This window comes from Centrocercus urophasianus, unplaced genomic scaffold, assembly GCF_019232065.1.
Source record: "Centrocercus urophasianus isolate 14NV4802_14NV808 unplaced genomic scaffold, USGS_Curo_1.0 seq_20, whole genome shotgun sequence".
NCBI classification, from domain to species: domain Eukaryota; kingdom Metazoa; phylum Chordata; class Aves; order Galliformes; family Phasianidae; genus Centrocercus; species Centrocercus urophasianus.
Window position 1 is genome coordinate 6362801 of NW_024884756.1, and position 22579 is coordinate 6385379.

Here is a 22579-nt window from a genome sequence, read left to right on the forward strand (position 1 = left end):
TGTCAAATTCTCACTGCAAGACAGCTCAAATACAATATTTCATTTACTACCTTCTTTTTCAATGTACCTTAAAGCTGTTTTGCACCAGAAAGTATTGAGGTAAATTATCATTCCTACTGTATGCTACGTATTGGTCAGAATCTAGACTTTAAGTCCTGCCTACTTTGTATTATCTAAAAACAAAGTCAAGATCAGAGTTCTGTAGACACAGGACTTCAAAACTTCTCAGACCCAATCACATACTACTATTGGGAAACCAACACTGCAGCAGTGCAGTGACCATGCCTGTTTCCAGTCACTGCTCCACACCCTGGTCCATACACTGATTTTTCTTGACCTAAACTCCACCACACCATTATGGAGTTTGCCTAGTGATCCCTGTGTGTAACTGTGTCTAACCCTGGTTACCCCCTCTATAACTAATCAAACCTATCTAGCTCATTCGATTTCCCAGCCTGATCTCAGACCTGTCTCATTATACAGACGTGTGCAATGATCTGGACTCTCACCTGACTATGGTTGCCATCCCCAGACCTGCCATGCTTGCCTCACTCATACTGTAGGTCTGTTCACTTTTTGGTCGAGGCACTGTCCTTGAACGCCTGCCTCGTTATTGCACTCGGATCATGGTTTATCTTCTTTTGTGAAACAATCTATCCTTTCATCTTTCTGATGCCTTAATGCATTTTTTTTTCCAGGAGATATTGCAATTTACAGCTAAAATATATCTTACAGTCCACTTTATTTCCAGATGAACCTGCTCTCTCCCTGCCTCCCCCCCCTCATCACTTCCCAGCCATCACACCCTTTCTTTTGCATCAACTCAGCTGAACTCTTTGGCCTTCACACTCCAATGCTCAGCAAAGGGATTCACAAGTTTGTTCAAGGAAAAGGGAGGTGAACACTTATCCAGCTGACTGCATGAGGGAAGAAAGGAGAAGGACAGAATGGACTCTCCATATTTAAGTGAGAATGAGCTGCTACATCAGCTCCAACACAGAAGAGCAGCTTCTCCTTCGGTTATCTTATTTCACAGTGTACCTTAGCTCTACATTTAACTTCAGTTAAATATACACTTTTCATCCTTGCAAATCCTCAGCAACCACTGTAAAAAGTTTTGAAAGGCACTGAAAAAAAAAAAATCTTGTTTTACATCTAATTGCAGTTTAAAACAAGTGGAAACGTCCTCCCACAGCAGAGCAAAAGCCAAGGTTAACACTTCACTGAGTCCAAAACTGAAAACATTAAATGCCTAACTGACTCTTTAGTTTGCTAATCTTGTCAATGATAAATAACTGATCCACCGAGCTCTGCCTATAATTTGTTGATAGAACTACTAGCTGAAAAACATCAAATGACTGCTTTCTAACTATACCTTAGGGAAACTTACCAGATGTTTGCACAAATAGTTACTTATGTTATCAATTAGGTATAACTACAGCACATATATATCTGTAATTTCTCTGAACAAAACTATACAGGGTGCATACAGGGTCCCTACACTGCACTGTTGCATTTGCTTGTTGCATTTCTTGAATCCCCAGCTGAGTTTTTCTTACTCCTCATCTTGAATTAGAACTGATGTGCTTTGTAAATTTACTGACTGCCTTTTCAGCTCCCTCAGACAATACAAAGCAGTGGGGATAAATAGACAGCCACCCCACACATGCCTACAGCACAGGAGCATTTAGCAAAAGGAAGTGCAGGACAAAGTGAGTCAGATTGGCTTAAAATGTGAAGGAAACATAGCCTCAAACCACACATGCAATTTCAGAAACAAAAATACCTGGCATGCCTATCTGGAAGGTCCTGAATGCAGTCATGTTAACCATATTAAAATACAATGCCTTGGTAGATGATTGGATTCAAAGACTATTCTTTGTTAATTTTTGCTCCTCTAGACTACAGATCTCTCTTAAAACTTATTTATCATACAAGTCCATTTCTTTTAACCATTACTTTCCTCTTTACATATTTGTTTGTTTTGTCCTAAGATACATACTAATAAAGAATTTTTCATTGTTGTTCAGAAATAAAATATATATATCTGGGTCCTCCCAATTCCTATTTTGCTGTGGAGGAAAAAAAAAAGCCATGGAGATGTTTCAGCTTGGCCTGTCACAGTCCGTTTAATTTGAAGTACAAGTGGCAGATCAGCAGTAGTAAGCCTGGCAGAAACTCGGGCACAGATGGAAGGTCAAAGCAGGTGGCCTAGATGGCAGTGTTACGTAAAGCAGTTGAAAAAGGGCAATGAGTGAAACAATTACTATCTTGTAGAACAATAGAAACGGGGTCAGAAATAAATATATATATATATAACTCATGCTAATTATTTAAAACTACATAGATAGAATAGAGATGTAAGTACAGTAATTGTTGTACTTACCCTCCTTTTCTCTCAAGCACAGTAACTATGCCAGTGGTTTTTTTTTTTTTTACCTTACTTCTTTTGAAAATACCCTCCAAGTCTCATCTATCTTCTGCTTATCTCTATCAGGAGGAAGTCCTACATGCCAGCGACCAGTAGTACAACACATAAGTCACACTGCCTTATTCCAATACCCTATTTAAATATACGCTATATATAGTCATCAGCTGCTGGATCTAGTAATGAGTATCACACAATGGCAAATATTACTCAAAACATGACAGAACCACTGCATATTTATAAACAAAGTATGGCCATATAATGACACAGCATTTTTTCAAAGTTAAGATTAGCTTATGATGTTATAAATGGCATAGAACAATAGAATCGTTTGAGTTTGAAGGGAATTTCAAAAGTTATCTAGACCAACTCAGCTACAGCATACAGGGACATCTACAGGTAGATCAGGTTGCAAAGAGACCCATCCAGCCTTACCTTGAGTATCTCTAAGAACACAGCTGCACCGCTCTGGGCAACCTCTTCCACTGCTTCACTACATTCACTATAAAAAACTTTTTATTTCCAAGCTCAATCTCACCTCCTTTGTTTGAAACCATTTCCCCTTGTCCTATCACCACAGACTCTGCTGAAGAGTCTGTCCCTTTTAGATAGTGAAAGGCTTCTATCAGGTCTCCTCACAGCCTTCTTTCCTCCAAGCTGAACAGCCCCAACTCTCTCAGCCTGTCCTCATAGGAGAGGAGTACCATCAGTCAGATAATCTCTGTTGCCCTCATCCGGACATGCTCCAACAGGCTTACGTCTTTCCTGCCCTGAGAACTCCACATCTAAACGCAGTACTCCAGGTGAAGTCTCATCAGTACAGAGTAGAGGGGCAGGATCACTTTTCTTGACTTGCTGGCCATGCTTTTTTGATGCAGCTGAGAATACAGTTGGCTTTCTGGGCTGTGAAGGCACAGTGCTGGCTCATGTCTATCTTACCATTCACCACGTATCAAGGGATACACACAAAGGCCAAAGATTTTGGGATTGAAAGCTCACCACTTAGGTTGGGGAACACCAAAGCAGCTTTAAGAAAAATCATGTCTAGTGTTCAGAACACAGGACTTGAAAATGAATTCTTTGCTAAGTTTAACTATTCCAGTAACCATGGTACTGTTCAATACAGAATTATTTTACCAAATGCAAACATTGGATATATTCATGCAGTTTCAAGGTAGGAAGAGTTTACACTACTTAATATGCTACTCTCAGACTGAAGTTAGGAGTGTCTTCATGAACCATTTTAGAAAAAAACAAGCCACAATACCTGAAGTTGCAAAGCTTCAGCATTGCAGCTGAAGAAAACTCCATCAAGTGTGACAGAAGCAAAAGATCAGCCAAAAGAGACCCAGGAATGATCAGAAGCAATTGATACAGATCTCTTCTTATGATTTAACTATTTAACTTTTTTTTTTTTTTTTTTTTTTAAACACTCAAAGTAGAGATATGTATACTGTTTCTGCTGTTTTCTTGGAGAGGCAGGTAAAAACAAAGGTAACAGCACTAGGCAATGCTCACACTTTAACAACTCTGCCCAGAAGAATCCGCTGGAAATACAGCTGTGGTGTGCCCTAATGGTTGCAGGGGAGTTGGACTAGATGGCCTTCAGAGCTCTCTTACAACTCTAAGGACTCTACAATTCTGCAAATTCTGTAAAATATCATTATCAAATTCCATCATATAATTTAGCAGAACCTTGCAGCTGTGTTTCCATCAGCCTGTCTTTTCATCCTAAGTAAGTACAAAATACAAGACAAAGTTTAAAAGCTCTGACATTCACAGGCTAGCCTGGAAGAGAAAGGACTTCTATCCTATCTCAGGATCTACAAAACAGACTCTTGAGCCTTGTAACACTTATCAAAAATGGACGGTTTCACTACCAGTCTTGCAATTAAGTAAGTCCTCTCCTGCTGCTGTTGCTCCATTACAACGTTCACCCATATCTATGCACAGTTTTCTTTAACATGTTTAGTGCTAACATTTTTTTTTTTTTCTTCAGAACTAGATAAGGAAATACCTTCCCTTCTAAAATTGCTTTTGAAGTGGCACCTAAAGACATAATTAAAGGTTTCATCCATTCTGCGCCTACCATTAGCCCAGACCCAGGTCAGAATGTTATAGCATTGCATTTACCAACACAAAGCTTATTTATATTCAACAAGAACTCTTTCCAGAACATTTAAAACTGTTTCCATATTCACCCTGTTTATTATAATTAGTAAATGTTTTTATTTTTTTTTTCCTAACTCATTAAATTCTAAAAGGTGTTCACATGTTCAAAGCAGACCCAGTGAAAGTAAAGGCATTTATTCCTGGAGCATTTGACAGTTTACATATACGGCAAACAGCTGCTGCCACTGTAGTTTATTCACAACATGCTGGGCTGACATCTAGAGAGCCTCAGAGCAGAGCTGTATGACCTTCAGCATCCTTTGTCTCTCCCACTGCACTTATTTTCCAGGTATGATAACCAAACAGTGCTCGGTGGTGCTCCGGCTCCTATTTGCATCCTCTTCCCTCATACCCAGGAACTCAAGTCATTTGCATGAGATACAACACAATCAAGACGTTTCTGTAACCACTTCCAGGTTACCCCCAGTATTCCCAGCATTTGTCATTTCTCACCTGAAGGCCACGCACAGGCGCTTCCTCAGCTTCCTTCTGCCTGCCAGCTGCTCCATTCCCTGTATCACAACAGAGCTTCTCCACCATATGCTGAGTGCTGGGCAGGGCTGCTCCTATGGAGATGATCTGTAGAGGAAAGAAAAAAAAAATATTGAAAATTAGTTTAAGACAACTCCAGGCACGCAGCCATACTACTGATTTTTCTACCTCCTTTGTAAAAGCCAGGCAGCGCAGCTAAGCGTGTGCGGATACAAGGCTGCTCCTCCCCCAGGCTGAGCTCCAAACCCATTGAGATGGCAAAGTGCAGACAAGTGTTTCGTCCATTCCTTGCTGTCACCCTATCACCCTACATATCTTCCCCTTGTCCCATTTACAAACAAGATGACATGGATGGGTTTCAGGTTCCATGGTGGCAAGTGAAAATATTTTCCACTTCAAATAACTGAACATTTATTCTCACAATAGAAAAGTGATGAAGTCCAAACCAAACGTGGAGGATTCAGGTGAGTGTGTGAACCTATTTAATAGCTCTCTGCTGGTGCTGAACTCCTCAGCAGCTAGAAAGCAGGAATCATTGTGACACACACATGGCTGAGAAGTAGGCATCCTTCCCAACGTGGTAGCTGTGCTCTCAGAACCATGTTATGTTGCAACCTGCCATCACCGCAGTAGTTGACATCACCGCTAATAGGATAGAGTTAATTCCATGGGAGGCACAGAGTTTATTAAGGAAAACAGGAGTAAGACCAAACCGTTGGGTTGTGTCATGCAGCGTGGACAGATCCACTTATCAGTCCGTTCACCCAGCTATAATCCCAGCTGTTCATTTCCTTAATTTGTTTTAATTGCTTAATATTTTCAGATACACAAACTTCCCAGGACAAAGCATGCTTGGAAAAGTCACAATATTCAACATTGTGTAAAAAAATTAAGATCATAATTGTTTCTGTTAAAAACTTACAGTCCAGGATAATGTCACTTAAGCAGGACTGCATATAGTTTAAGTTTGTGTCACAAGCTTCTCATTTTACTTAAACCATACAAGTGAGCATAACTAGCTTACTTCTATATTACACGTAGGATTCAGTGAAGCATTAGAGATTACGAACATGAATGGGGAATGTATCATTAACTTTGTTGGTGTTATCTAATGTATGTAACACAAGTTGCACAGGAACCACTGATGCACGTTTCTGGACTACAAAGGTCACCTTACTGAACAGAAGAGTTAAGACTAGATCTCAAAATTATTAGTACTGCTAAAAGGCTTCTGTTTTTCTTAGGGGCTGGACTGGATGATCCCCAGAAGTTCTTTCCAAACTCTACAATTCTGTGATCCTGTGCTTCTTCATAATGGTTAGATCTTCAGGATGGCTGGATATGCCAGAAAGCAGGTGAGTGGAGATCATACATGTAGGGAACAGACAATTTATCACTATCTGTTGTGATAGAGCAAGGGGAAATGGTTTCAGACAAAAAGAGAGATTTAGACTGGATATAAGGAAAAAGTATTTTAAAATAAATGTGGAGCAAGTCGCCCAGAGAGGTGGTGGATGCCCCATCCCTGGAGACATTGAAGGTCAGGCTGGATGGGGCTCTGAGCACCTGATGAAGCTGCAGGTGAGTTGGAGTAGATGGCCTTTAAGGGACCCTTCCAGCTCAAACAATTCTATGATTCTATGACAAGTAGGGTCAGAGTACTGGAATTCAAAAAACATTTCATTGCAACCTCCTGGCTGGCTCAATGAAACCCAGCAGTCCTAACTTCAGTTACAACAAGGACAAAATTATCTTGATTGCAGTTGTGCCAAGTACAGTGTCTGAAAAAAAAAAAAAACAAAAACAACAACCTCTCGCATTTAAATAATCTAGTGAATACCTTTGTATCTGCAAGTGAAAATCAAAGGAAAAGCATAATGTTCATTTTGCTGAAAAAGCTGTAGAAAGCTACAAGAAACAAGGAGCCTACATAAGATTTTTGTACTACATATGAGGGCAACATATAGACTCAGGCAGACTCAGCAAGTGCCTGAGCAAACAGCCCTGAGGATTTTGAGTGGGAAGCTGTGAGGTAACTCAGATAGGACAGGAAAAAGACTTGGCTGGGAAGCCTTGGTTTACCTCAGCAGGAACAGCAGAAGCACTCAAGTGAAGCCCTGAGGTACGTCAGCAGGGAGAGCAGGAAGGTTTGGGCAGGGAGCCCTGACTTCCCTCAGCAGGGACAGCAGGAGCATTTGGGCAGGAATCCCTGAGGCGCTGCTGTGCAGACAGCAGAATGTTCTGAGCAGGAGGTGCTTCTTCTGCATCTAGGCAGGAAATAGTGAGTTATCTGAGGATGGTAGGAGCATTTAGGTGACAGCTAATACATAATTGATACAGAGTAAACAAATTCATTTACTGGTAAAAATTATGAAGAATTACGTGGGAAGTCTAAGAAATGGTCTGGGTGAACAAGTAACATGGGAAAAGTAGCCTTTGAAAGCAGAAAGATAAGAGTAGGTGCAAAAAACAGAAAAAATATTTAGTGGAAAGGGGAAAGAAGATATACAGTAGCATGAGGGGGAGATTGCCCTCAACACGCAAGTATGAGAAGCAGGAGGCAGGATGAAGACTCCAGCAACAAATGCTGAAGCAGCTTCCTAAACTACTACTGGCTGTTCTGACCACAGCTGTGCTAAGTAAAATACATAAATTAGAGCTGAACCAAGGGCCATGCCTCATTATTGGAAACAGGAAAGGAGATGTAGCCTTAATGAGAACCTGTGCAGCGTAAATAAAGCAAGGCAACCTGCGTGCCAGGGCTGTCAGCTGGTGTTTAGCATAGGTGAGGTGTGTTGGGTGGTAGCTACCAGAGGGGAAAGAAAGGGGAGCTTCCAAGAATGGAGCAGTGTGGACAGCTGTAAGACCGACAGAGCAATGTTCCTAGGTTCTGGCTGCTTTAGCTAGTGGGAAATAAAGATCCTCTTCCATCCAGTCTTTAGCTCTAACACTGTTATGCCCCCCTGCTATTAAGTGTTCCCAATCCCAGACCTCTGCTCTCAGCTTTGTATCTAGTCAGAAGACAACGTACTGTCCTGGGGACTCTACAGCTATCCCAAAGGGTGAGGAAATGGAAACTACTGCAAAAGACAAATACATTAAAGGCAACAGTTGTACTATTCAGAAAAGATAAAATTCAAGCATTAGTGCAACTAACGCAGCAGTAAAAAGGACTCCCAGTTTTTTTTGTCATACTTTCTACTTACTTTTCACTCTAGCAATAACAGCAGTCCTCTGCTCATGGACTCCATATTCCTCATAAGGATTAAATTCAGAGCTAGCACTTATCATATGACACAGGTATGACAGAAGTGTATTATGGCATTCTTCATGAAGCCTGTGTTTCACATAAAATTAAAGTTCTCTTATGGAGCCATGTAGTCTCCATAAATCAGATGCTGAAGAGCATGACAAAACCTATCAATTCTTATTATTCCCAGTATTAAATAATATATCATACCAGTAAAACCCCTAAAAGCCCACAATTTTCTTGCCCATGTGAAGTAGACAGCTACCACAGGAACTTAGTTAGCCATGGCATAAGTTATTTTCCTACTGGCCTACTATTTACTGAAAATGACATCACTAATCTATTTTTACAGCTAATGTAAACCTCCTGCTCTGTTTGAATGAAAATTTCCTTTGTTCTTACACAACACAAAGAGGACTAGTAATCACCTCTGCAGAAACTAGGGAATTACCAATGCTTTCTTTTCCCTGAATTGAACTTATATTTTTAATATGTTCACTACTGCTTGTTAGGAACTGGTGGGTATTTGGAGAGCTATAGAATGAATCCCGAAATGACCTTGGAACTGCAAAGCTGTATATGCTAGCCTCCAGCAGTTTAGCTAGAACATAACAGGTTTTCTGTTTCCATTAGAAACATGACATATCATAGTGATAAACTGTTAAAAAAAAAAAAAAAAAAAGCAGTAAACTTAAGAAGCATCATACATTACTTCCAACCTGAAAATCCATGCAGTTTCATGGTAACAAAACGTGCCTTCATGTTAATAACTTAGTAGAAAACTTCTGGGGAAATAGAAGTAAAAGATGATTGCTGTGCAACTCAGACTCGCTCTAAAATTTAAGAGCTGCCTGCTTGCTAATAAAGTTCCAAAAATGCCATCTTGAAAAGCCCCAGGATAAAAGACATTTTTAATGTATCTTTTTTTCTAAGTGCAGAGCTCACCATCATGATTAGATTGGAGTATTAAGGGAAATAAATATATTCAATGCCACTCTTTGTAAGCATTTCTCAGTTCTCAACAGTGACGCTAAAGTTGTCTTTGCCTTTTTTTTTCCCCACTATTTTTGATTGATTTCATATGAAGAATAATACAAATGGTATCTTTCAATCTCTCTTCTCAGCATGCCTGGCTATCACTGCTTTTACTCTGAGAATTTACACTGATGAAGAGACTGCATGTACCATCTGCATAGTTCACTGTGGGAAGCATGAGTTAATATTATTACTAAATTACTTGGTACATGCTATAGGAACAATGTCATCTAATTATCTGATAAACAGCCTGCAAGACAGAAGAGACAAAACTCTCTATTTTCATATTATACTATGAAATAGCAATGAAAATGATATTATAAAATTGATACATTAGCAATTTTAAGGACCAAATCCTCTGTCTCCGAAAAAGATGGACAAGAACAACACTATTTTCACAGTACTCTTCATTCTTGCACAATTCATTTGACAGGAGGTACTGATAGCTATTCAGTCATTGTTAGTCTGTATTCCATTTAAAATATCTATATGTACGATGAAATTTAAGTTACAGAATGATCCACTAAGTCATCTCTCCAGAATTTCATTTTTCATAGCACAAGCTCCTCTTGAGATAAACAGTCACTTCATTAATATATTTTTCATCAAAATTTTTTTTTTTTTTTTTTTTTTTAAATTGATTAGTTAATGCTCAGATTGAATGAGGTCACTTTCCAAAGGTTAGTCCCATCAGATGACTCATCCCTATTGTAATCTATCACACAGTTGTACAACCTTTTACCTGAAGAAGGTCAAGAGCTACTCTATACTACATGGTATTACACACCCCATGTAAGCATAAAGGATATATACGTACTAAGGAAACCATCTTAGACTACCTTCTGTATGCCTCATCAAAAATAACATCATCAACTTTTATGTATTCAGTTACTTCTTGTTTCCTGAGATATCAAATAAATTGAGGCAAGTGCAACTAAAAATTAAGTCCACATAGATACTTTTAATAACAAAAGTGACCTACTGATGATCCAGTATAGCCTATAGCAATTTAGTCATCTCTTTGCTCTGTTGCCTATTAATAAAAATTTTTAAGATATTTCTTTGTTCCAAGCAAGATTTTCGAAAGAAACTGGAACTAAGAGCAAATGATGATGACACAGCTTTAGAAACAATTACATAACTTGGTTTGTGTGACAGTATACTAACCAAAAAAGTATATTTTATTGTTTTTTAATTAAAAATCACATTATAGTTCAGTTTAGATAGTACATACCTTCTGAATAATTTTTCACATACCATAATACTAGTATAACATCAAGCATCTAACATTCTGGCATTATAGAAAAATGTACTACAGTGAGTATTAAATCAATATAGCTTAGAATTCATACATTGGAAAAGGTGCTTATGTGAAAAAAAACCATTATTGAAAGTGATAATCAGTTACTGACAGGTATTCCAAATGAAGCAAATCATTTCTAACTAGGTCAAATGGGTAGCTCAATTTTGCACAAAACAGCTTATCTTGTATAAAATCAGATTCTGCCTCTACTGCAGTATATGTTTCATCTATTTTATCCCTGAATTTACAGGAGGTATCACTGTTGCTGAAATTATGCCTTTTGTCAGAGGATTTACGTTAGCATTTAGAAGGCAAACATTCTGGCTTTAATACTACTGCAAGTCGGGGTTGGACTGATGATTTCGACGTCTTTTCCAACCTCTGCGACTCTGTGATTTACAGAAGAGATACCTTTTGTACTTTAAACAGAACCTAGAGAAAAACTGTATTTATGATGTATGACAACATCAGTGTGATTATCTCATTTTCCATGAGATACTACAATACAACAATCTTCTTCAGCATCATCTAATGCTCAGGGAGAATCAATTGAAAGATCCACTTTATCTAATGGAAGACTGCTATTGTTTCATTTAAAATAACAGCCAAGAAAAATCACTTCCCCCCTCCCTTTCTCTACCAAGATGACAGACAATACAGTACGTAAATTACTATCGTGAGGTCATCCTTAGTACAAGACTTATTAACTGAAATTATAACTATTTTGCATAGGATTCCAGATATTTCAGAGTTAAAGCAATCAAATGAAACAAAACAACAACTACAACACAAAAAGCAATACTAACATGGCCATGGGAAAAATTTCCATGCTATTGTTTCTTATTTTATTCTTGAGACTCAAGTGCAGTTCTATCAGCAATAAATAAACCATAAATATCCATGATGGTTACCCAAAGAAACCTTTGCAAACAAATGTCATTTGTCATACAGGAGGATGCTATGAATTTCTCTAAAACTCCATCTTAATGAACACCTAATGAAACAGCTTTCTGTTTCACTGGTCTCAAACTGAAGTACAGTACTGCCCTCCTCTCCATCTCCCCTTCCACCACCACTAGAGGAGCCAACTTCTGTGATTATGCCCTACTTAAATACTTCTCTCTAGGGAACATTGTTAGGGTTCTGCCACTTACTTAAATTTTTGCCATAATACAACATTATAACTTCAGACGCACACAGAGACATTTTTACAAAGCAGTTAATTACCAAGAGAAGTTAGATGTAAACAAGAAATAGAAGTATCCAGGGTAGCATTTAGATTTTGCGCTTTACAACCTGTGTTACTAAAAGAACCTCTGAAAGTGAAACTAACTAGAAACTTTTAAGCTTACTATCATTCCATTATCTTTCAAGAGAAAAAAATACAAAGAGAAGTGAGGAATTACACAGTATTCATTTGAATAACAAAGTACTCAAATTTCATCTGAGAGATCAGGATTTCTCTACGGTTTTGATCTTTGTTAAGACCTCTGCTAGGCAAAACGCCTCTAACAGTGGCAGGCCTCTTGCTTACAGCTCCGTTCCTGGTCATCTCATTTCTTCAACTGGTTTTCTGGTTTCAGTCAGAACATATTTAGAAATTGTATCAGCAAGAAAATTACACTCCACCCTTTTTTTTTTATGTATCAGTGTTAGCGTTCATCACAAAAAAAAAGTGGAGCCCTGTTGCGTGGAGTTGCAAAGGGGCTGCTAAAGGAAATAAATGTACTATTGTCTGGCGTTCGGTATAAGATTTGATTTCAAAAATGTTGTGCATTTCAAAAAGTCTCAACAGATAGTAACCAATCAAGTGAGTCTCAGGTTAGATTAACTCTTTAGAACACTGCAGTAAAGTTTACGTATGGGTAAATCATCAGTATGCAATCCACAATCTAAAATTTTGAAATTTCCTTCCCCATTAGTTTTTCTACGGTACCTTTACATTTTCATCTCTCTCCTGTTCTTCAGAAATGCCTGAAATTAAATTTACAGAATTTCTCACAGGTCTCTGGAAATGTATCAAATATGAATGCTTTTATCTGTCAGAGAAATCCCACAAGACCACCAAAATGCTGCATTTGATGCACATCAATGTTGACTTCATACAAATCATTGAAAGAATGCATAGCTCTCCATATTTGAGCTGAAGATTATGATCCATACTGATAATGAATTTCAAGACATTCTGCTTGACTGGAGAGTTTCAATTTTTCTCTTTTTGTTTTATATCACATTTTTATGTTTCAAGGGAGGGTACACTGGGAAATCTGATTGCCTGTGCTTATTTACTGCACTACGCTTAATTGGGTTCACACTGCTGAAAACAAAAGCAATGCAGGGAGGACAAAGCAATGTTTAAGATCTCTACAGCAGCAACAACAAATTCTGCAAATTCTGGGAAGGTGAAGAAACAATGATATTTTTTCCTAGGGACAAAGAAAGGATTTCAAGTTTTACTGCAATCCAGGAAGCAAAAAAATAGTTGTTAAACAGAGAAAAAACATCTGAAGAAAGAAATGTTCCCCGGAAAGCCGCATTAGGCAGGAGGGAGAACTCCTCGCAAATCTTCTATTTTCATTTAGTCTTAAGAAATTGCTCTGTTTAAAGAACTTTTTCCAGTGCCACAAAATAAAATTTTGCTTTAGAGCACTACACTGAGAATCTCATGCCCCACTATGTAATCATCAGTGTATAGTGATACGTATATCTCTATATTTCCAACTACAGTATCATACGTATAACACGTACAGTTTAATCATCAATTTATCACTTATCAGGAGATGAGTGCGTTTTTCAGAGTTGTTTGTGCATCTGAAACAGACTTTGAAAAAGTCTTCTTTCAAACTACACAGTATTAGGAAAGATTTTCCCCTAATAGCCTCCCAGATCTTAGTTCCTACAAGCTTTTTATACATCATCTATGCAGAAAAAATAAAATATTCTCCCACATAATTTACTTCTTTGTCAACCTGACAACATTTATAGATTAAGCATACAGTAGGAAACATAAAAGCAGCACAATTATACAAAACCATTCTGATTTGTTTGTAATATCCCACATCAACAGTTTCAGCTAAGTCTAACATACAGTTAAGTCACATCTCCTTTCTTTGAGAGGAATTTGTCAATGTCTCCTGACATCCTGAGTCACAATTTGAACCTAAATAAGAAAATGGGAAGGAAACACCCTCTCAAGGAAAACACTCTAAATTCAGATTTTCAATATTTGCTTTATAATGTCTCACACACTAATTACCAGTTCCCTTCAATTCGACCCAAAGCTGCAAACAGCATGTTGGGTGCTCAGACCACCTTCAAGTAGAGATAGCATCCACTTTATTAAAATTCTCCACCACTTAAAGCCTGGTACATTTCATAACAGTAAAAACCCAAAAAGTTGTTTAGACCATCAAAGACACCATAATCCAAGAGGGGCTAATTTAATGGATCATTATTAAATGAAACCATAGTAATACTGTATTTTTATACCTCTTTCACTAGACGCTTGGGCTGGAAACACCGCAGCCAGATGTCCTCAGGGGTATACTGCACAGGAACCAGATCTCCAACTGCAGCCAGCTAAGGGGTTTTTATTAGGTTCCACATTCTAAAAACATCTCTTTTTAGTATTGAGGTTATGTAAAGCCCCAAACAGCAAGCTACCTGACTGCACGCTTTTGGACAGACAAGATCATATCCTAGAACAGCTAAAACAGTTATCCTTTACTGTTCTTACTACTTCTGCTGCAATAGTCAAACTCAAAGAATAAACGATCTAGGCTTGCCAGTCAATGAGATTTAAGCTGAGGACTTACGTTTCCACCATGAAACTGATCAATAAAACAGGAGAAGAATGTATTAAATCAATATTAAAATAAGTTAAGATCAATTACAGAGTTCCTGGTTTCAAATGAAGACCTTCTCTACTGACAACACATTAAATGCTAAATACCTAAATGCAAAAGTGCTGCCTCAAAGAGTTATGTTTTTTATATTTACAATACATGACACCTTAGTTACTGTAACGATTTTCTTGACAATATTATGGTTTTAAAATACATATTTTTTTTTACTATTTTGAATGTGTAGATTTTATTACAAAATCCAACCTGTAAATTAAAACAAAAAAACAACAAACAAAAAATCCCCCCACTGAATTAGTCCAGAATTTAGCCCTACAGAATTCTAAAATGTATATATATATGGTACACATCAAACTTTCCATCTGCCAGTCAGCCTACAAATCCCTGTGGTAGCTGCTCCAACAAACTAACCGTGTAACCAATTAAATAACTCGGGGGAGGGAGAAAGTAGAATAAAAAAGGTCAATGAAACTGACAAAACAAAAACCACCACATGAGAGCCTACTGACTGAAAGAAACCCCAGTTTGTTTTTTTTTTTAAGTCTTTGGAGTATTTCCAGGACTACGGAACAGAACCATTCTCAGGTTTTATTTTCCACCACAAATTTTCCAGGAAGAATGTTCTGTGAGCCATAATCGCAAACAGATCTTTAGCAGACACAAACCGTAACAGCTCCCTTCACAACATCACTGTATTTGGGAAACTAAGAAAAGTGGAAAAACACTGAATTTCCTTGCATTTCTTCTACAGCTCGACCTTCAGTTAGCTTGGTAAGGGGCCAAGAGCAAGCAGTCGGTTATACCATATGCTACTTCTACTCTCTTACAAGCACCCAGAAGATTTTTGATTGTTACACCTCTGTGCTTGCGTCTAAAAAAGAAATTCCTCGTTTATATTCTTCTGTATTTTTTTTCATCCCTTTCATCCCTTTCCTATGCCTATTGCAGTATCTTAATGAAATCACTGTTATCTAAGGACCTTAACTAAAGCCATTTACAACTCACATTCTGATGAGTACCTCACTAATAGTCCAGTGTCCTTCACAGAACAGATTACGTTCTAATCATCTTTCCAGAGGCCAGAAACATAAACCAGATCATTATGAGTAAATTCAAATCAATGTGCAATGACTTCCTAATTTTCATTTCATGCTTAATAGCAACAGTACTGAAACTTTCTATCAGATATTATTAGGAAGTTTTTTTCATCTTTCTAAAACCATGTTTAATTAAGCATGAACACAAACTACGGTTCCTTGATGAAATGACTGGAAGCTAGAGCTCCACTAAAATACTACTAAAATAAACTACTATAGACAAAAAACTAAATAAAATGGTCTAAAATTTCTTTTGGATTTACACAGAATGAATGCAGAACAAAGTGTGATAAACTTCATTTAAAGAATGCTTTCAAATTTTATTTTCTTGATAGATTATACTGAGGACCAATACAATCTGCATTTATTGCTTACATAGGTAAGCAAGCTTGGACCATATGAAGATATTCGACCTCAAGGTTCTGATAGCCTACTAAAAAGAGTTCTCTGAACTAGCGTCTGGGGAAAATTTAACACACTTCTCTACAACAAGCTGCTTTGTTTTTTTTTGTCTGTTAAGATGGGCAGTTAGATTTCCCTCTTCCTTGAAGTATTTTCATGACAAAACATTGCCTTACTCCTTAAACAAGTGTATGTGAGCCCATGCTCTTTAAAATAATACAGTCTTATTTTGGTGTCATTCAAGTTTTAAAGGATGTCAAATTACTTATTCCTTGATTTTGTTTTATTGACTCATGGTAGACTAAAAAATTCACATTTCTGATGTACACTTTAAACATACGCCGCCAAGTCAAACCAAACCCTCATGTGAATGACTTCAACTCTCACAGGAGTAAATTTAATCTCAAGTTCTTTAAGGTAAATCTCTCCAAGTCCTGTTGTATGTACCAGGTCACATGCAGCAGTGGCACTCACAATACATCACAGTTTTCCTTAAGTCTATTTGGAGAGACAAGGTAAGACATACAGGTGGTTCTCAACATTATATCTTTAAAAACGAGGAAGTCACGCCAACCACATACATCTCTTCCTTCAGCATTTCTTTCTATTTGCATGCTCTGGTAAAATCAGCGCTCTCCATCAGCCACAAGAGAAATTAGACTCATACAATTTCAAACCTCTATTTTAAAATAAGGTATCTTCATTTTTACTTAATTTATATCACGTTTCAATATCATAATCCTAACTCCACTCCTATCTGGCAAGAAATCCATACAGGTATCTCCTTTAAAATAACAAAAACTTAGAAAAGAAAATCAATTTCGTACACACTTACCCTTGAATAAAATTGAAAGATTTTCAACTGATAAGAAAAAAAGTGGTTCTTACGGAAGTTCTGGCTCACTGGTATTACTGGAAGAGGATTCTGTGAAAACTGATTCAACAAACTAGATAATTGTATCAGCCCAATCTGAAACTTAAACTAAATTACCCAGATTAAGAGGTTGGAATCAAGAGCTCAGAAGTGGATAAAGATGGAGCTCTCAGCTTGAGAATGTACTGTTTTTTATGTTCAATTGACTTACGCTGTTCTAAGGTAAACAGGTTGGAGTTGCCTTCTGGAACTGCACTGAAAACTAGTGATTATTTCAGCTAAACTCTACTCATCACATTCCTTTAACTACGTCTTACTCTGTAGCATACTTCCCAAGTAAATTCTCAAACGGTGGAGTGCAGTTTCTTTTCATTAATTCTATCCTTACACTTCTAAGTAAAACTTCAGTTATTCAGTGGTAGTCTGTCACTTCTCTGTTGCAGACTCACCCAATTAAGAAAGGTAGCTTAGATCTTAGGCTCCTTCAGAATTCTACCTTCACAAACAGAAAAAAACCAGCCTTTAAGTTCTGTTCAATCTAGAAATGATGAAATCCTAACAAGAAGACAAAATCATTATTTAGCATGCAACTACACTCAAGTAGGCTGTTCTCACAAATTAAATTAATGCTTACAAGCATAACTTGGATCATCTCGGTTTATTATTGCACTCTTGTCTGCTTTTTTTCCTGTTTAAACACACATGACATTGCTACACGTTCAACTGACACTCCAGTATGTTAAATTTATACTTAAGCTCTACATAAATATTTCACTCACAGATCTACATTTGAAGTTTTTTTTTCAAGTTTATTCCCCATTCCTTTCTAGATTTGTGTTATAACCACTCATACATTACTGTGGAAAAAGGGGCTTTCTGTCTTTTAATCTTTCCTCCATGCTATGTAATCTTTTTGCTGTTTGAAACCTTTGAAATAAACCATTTGCTTGGCAAAAACGTGTAACTCCTAAACACTTAACTGAAAAATAATTCAGCAAGGACTGCTTCATAGATTCATACAAGCTTCTCATAATTTAGCCTGAATTGCAGATATACACATGATGACAATTAACATGAATATTATTGGACAAAAATGTTTTTATCCCTCTATATGTCCTTTTAGTTCTGAACAAATGACATAACGTTTTAACAAAGTTAAATATCATTATTTCATTTTGAACCTAGCATAGGCTAAATATTTATCATTACTTTCAGATGAACATATATGGTCACAAACATCTTAAAACCTTATGTTTACGTATTCCTGTATTATTTGTAATAGCAATATCCAAGAGAAAAAAAATCCCATAAAGGAACAATACATTTGAAGCAATAGAAAACAAATGATGTAAAAATAAATAGAACCAATTTTAACAGATTTATCTTCTCAAGGTACTGCCACTTATTTTGACAGACAATAAAGTGCTCCTCTTGTACTGAAATACCTTCTAACATGGGTTCGTTGGTTTCTTATACTGAAAAACAGGTAGAGTTTTTCTCCACTGTTACTACTAAAGAGGCTTCCTTGTGAATTATGAGGCTGAAGCACAACAGTGAGAGCTCAAGTTTTCCATTAGGGAGATTTGAATCAAGCCATGTATGCAGAAAAAATTTACTTAAGTGTAAACAGTTTTGAATTAACTTGTTATGCACAGAAATCTTCTCTTCTTGAAGCTTTGTGTAATAAACTGCCTTTCACACCTCCAAAGCATGAAAACTCCCTGCATCCTGTGGAAAAACTGTCAGTCATCCCAAGATAAGCCATTTTCAGGAGTTTTCAATGCTGGTTTACTTCCACAAGCTGAGGAACCAGATGACAGATTTACTTATTTATGCAAGTATTGATTCTTTGCTACTTACTACTCTACGTTTAATACTGAAAGACCAGTACTATTAACTAGTAACAAAATAGGCAAGGCATGAGTACTGCTTCACAGTCTGCAAGTTACCTTAACATAATGCTGCTTAAAAATTAATTAGTCTTTTCATTAATTATAAGATACATCCACAGCATGTCTCCTCTTTTAAACTACCATGACAACACAATAAAACGTTGTTCAAGACAAATAACAGGCTAAACCTGAATTTTTAATAACCTATTGTGAGAGTACTGCAGCGGGGGACATCAACTGTGATTCAGTGGACAGACTTGCCATATGGTAAGCTTTTAGTGTCAGCATTAACTCCCAAAAAAAACCATTTCTCTTCCGGAGTCTGAAAAAAGCAGCAAAGCCTATTTGTTTTCAGAGGGGAAAGCCAACATCAACTGATGACAGGTATGACCTCATATCATAACTGGAGATTATCTATACTAATATGAAATATTTTCCGAGGAAACTCTCGTTGCTGATAAGTTCCAACATGAGCATTAGGTACATACACATGCTTTCAAGCAGTAGCAGAACATTTCAATGCTACAGGCTCTAGTGTTTTTGCTCTGCTTCCAAAGTTATTGATCCATTACTTCCTCTTACCTAACTAACACAACAGCTTCTAAGTAGATGCTCTGCAGAGGACTCCCAAGGCTCTGACTTCCTCACTTCCCACTATTATGAGTATATTCTGCAAGGCCAGAAGTGAAGACATATTCAGTTCCCTATCGTGTCACTAGTATCAAATCATAGAACAGTATCAATTATATCTACTCATACTGTGGAAAGCACCAGTACCCTGGTATGAAGTGATAGTTAACTTGGATATCTCACTACAACAGTAAGTTTATATTATGTGCCCTCTGCAAACATCTGAGTATGAAACAAGATAACTGTACCTGAGGTCGAACTGAGCAGAGCAAGATCCCACTGAGATTTTTTGGCCATAAAAGAAATTGAAGAGCTTCTGTGAAAACCTACCTGTCATCCCAATGAGTTATGCAGAAAATTTCTCTTGACTCCAGTGGAGTTTTAATCAACTCTTGAGAACACCACTGGATCATTGGTTTCTTTCGTCTATACACATATTTTTGTTAAGTACATCTGTCCTACATAATATTATTACACGTATCTGCCACTGAACATGATGTGCAAAACATGAAACATTTTTCTTTAAGCCTTGAAGTGATCAACTATGCAATTTTCTTTATACCAGAGTAAAATACATAAAAATATCTTCAATATTTTCAAGACGTGGGGCAATATGGCATAATCACCCTGAGTACTTTCCCCTCTAAAATATCTACTCCAGATACTGAAGGAAAATTATTAGTCAAGATACCTGATTTTCTCAAAAACAATTAAAGTCAGCAGTTCCAATGGGGAAAATTTACAGGAAGACTGACAGACTCAAAGAAAATAGAGGGAAACGGACAGAGAGAAGGATGGAGAAACAAGGCAGAACAACAGACGGACAGAAAGAAAGAAAATTCAACTACATATCAGTGATATTATTTTATACGGAGGATAAAAAGCAAGACAATGAAAACTCCCCAGCACAATCAGCGTACAGCAGACACCATTAAACATCTCCTAGATTCATGGCTTTTAGTTCATCTGATAAAAGTTAAGTATTCATATATATTCAACACCAGAGATTTCATTCACATGATTTTTAAAACATTTTGCAAGTGTGATCAACATAAGAGGAACATATGAAAAGTCTTTGTCTTTTCAACTATATATTTCCTTTTGAAAAAAAAAAAAACAAAAAACAAAAAACCCCACAAACAGAACTTCAGTAAAAATTCCTGAAAAAATAATAAAAAAAAATATATATAGGTCATGCTTTTCTGAATCTTACTGAGACTTACAAATTTTTCAGTACTTTTTCCTTTAAGTACTGGAGTACTTAAGTGTACTACATTAAGTTTTAATTCCAGTGCAGACTAACACATACAGATCTTTTCTATTTTCATGAGTCAGCCAGACTAGAATGTTAAATTTCACTGAACTGGGTTTTCTTGAAACATTTCCATCTTGACCACAGGCCGAGACAGTAACTAGAGAGAATTCTACTAAACTGAATATCTCAGAAATTTGAATGAGTTTCAATTTGGCTGGAGAGAATAAAAAGAAAAACAAGTGGTCCAGTTACGAGGGGATCTTATTTTACAAGAAATGTTTCAGGCATCTTTATTTGTTCCAACATTTCTTTCATGTAACACATCTGCCTTATTAATGCTAAGTCAGACCTGGAAATGCTGGAAATGAATTTTTTTTTTTCTTCCTATTCAGAGGAAGAAAACAAGCAAAGAAAAAGCTTTAAAAAAATCTACTGTTGCAGAAATGAATAAGTTGAAAACCCTTAGTATTGTCTATAGTGGAGAAATAACAGTACCCGGAAACTATTGGCTATTCAAAGACAGCATTGTTTCCTAAACAGATTTTTTCTTTTCTTTCATAAAAATAGGGTAACCATCAGAATAAACTGATTTTTCCCCATATTTGCTTGCTGTTCTCAATGTGGATCTTTTCCTACATCGAGCTTGTTCAAGGACATTTTCAATTTCAGGATCTCATAGGGTCATGACAAATGAATGTAGCTAGCTCCAGGGTAGGTACTCAGGTCCCACAGTGCCAAGCATTTGGGGTAAGCAGTATTTTTCAAACTGCCTCACAACCCTTTAGAGAGTACAGAATGATTTGAAGGGCATAGCAAATGATTACAAAAAAAAAAAAAAATTGTAAATAAAGAGAAAAAAAATGAAGTAATGGCTTCAACTAGGGCAGAAGGTTGGAAAGTTAAGAGTATGGCTGTTTCTCAGCTTATGGGCAACTTCAATCCATCAATTCTACTTGCTGGTAATTTTCTAGATTTTTCTAGGCCAGAGGATTAAGTGTTCACTATAGTAGCCAGAAACAACACTTGGTTATGACTCCACTATTCTAAAAAGAGTGAAGATAACTTGACTCTGAGTATAACAAGAAAATATGTAAGACAAGATTGGAACTTGAGATTCTGTGGGAAATCTGAGAGAATGAGAACAAAAGGTGTGACCAGAAGGGCAGTGGGAAAGATGTTAACATGTTTTGTTTTCATGGACCTCGGAGGATCCAGAAGAGGACAAAAGCTGCCACCTCCTTCCCCTCAATTTTTAGCCCCTTTTCCTGGAAGTGGCTACACAACTTGTCTGCTCAGCTCAGCTCCGCAGGAACAGTACTGACCTTGGAGGAAATCAGGCCCAGCATCTTTTATGAGTTGTGGAACAGGACACAAATGTTTCTTGGTTCACATCAACCAGAAAACAAAGAATAAATCAGATCAAGTAAAAGATTAGGCCTATGGAAGAATTGATCTTGGAGGAATTTGAGGATAAACACAATTTATGTATTTTATAGAAGAAAATAGAGATTTTACCCACTCCTTCCTTTTTTTTTTTTTTTTTTTTTTTTTGTCAGCATTTAAAAATTCCATGGGCTTTGATTGAACAATATAAAGAGACAATGATTAGGAAACAAAACTGAAAATATTTCTGTAAACACATCAAACTCAGGACTGTTGGCTGTATGGCCAGCCTACTTAGTATCTTTATTTTTTATTATTTCTTGCAGAAAAATATGTTGAAATTCATAAATTTATGCTTTTTTTTCCTTCCAAAAACGCATTTATGACAGCACTTTTCAGCACTTTTCAGAGTGATATTTGATTTTACAAAAATCAAACTATAAACTATCCCATCAAATATCCAGCTTTCTGAAGTTTCCTAAAGCCAAGAATAAAGGACTACT

General features: G+C 37.0%; 1 protein-coding gene across 3 annotated transcripts in view; it reads right to left on the reverse strand.

The window, feature by feature from the left end:
• The window catches only part of TFPI (tissue factor pathway inhibitor), a 205651-nt gene that overhangs the window by 51713 nt on the left and 131359 nt on the right, over positions 1-22579 (reverse strand). For all 3 annotated transcript variants that reach the window (XM_042822639.1, XM_042822640.1, XM_042822642.1), the window contains one exon: positions 5054-5179. The gene's annotated coding sequence lies outside the window, so the exon portion shown is untranslated. The remainder of the gene's footprint in view (positions 1-5053; positions 5180-22579) is intronic.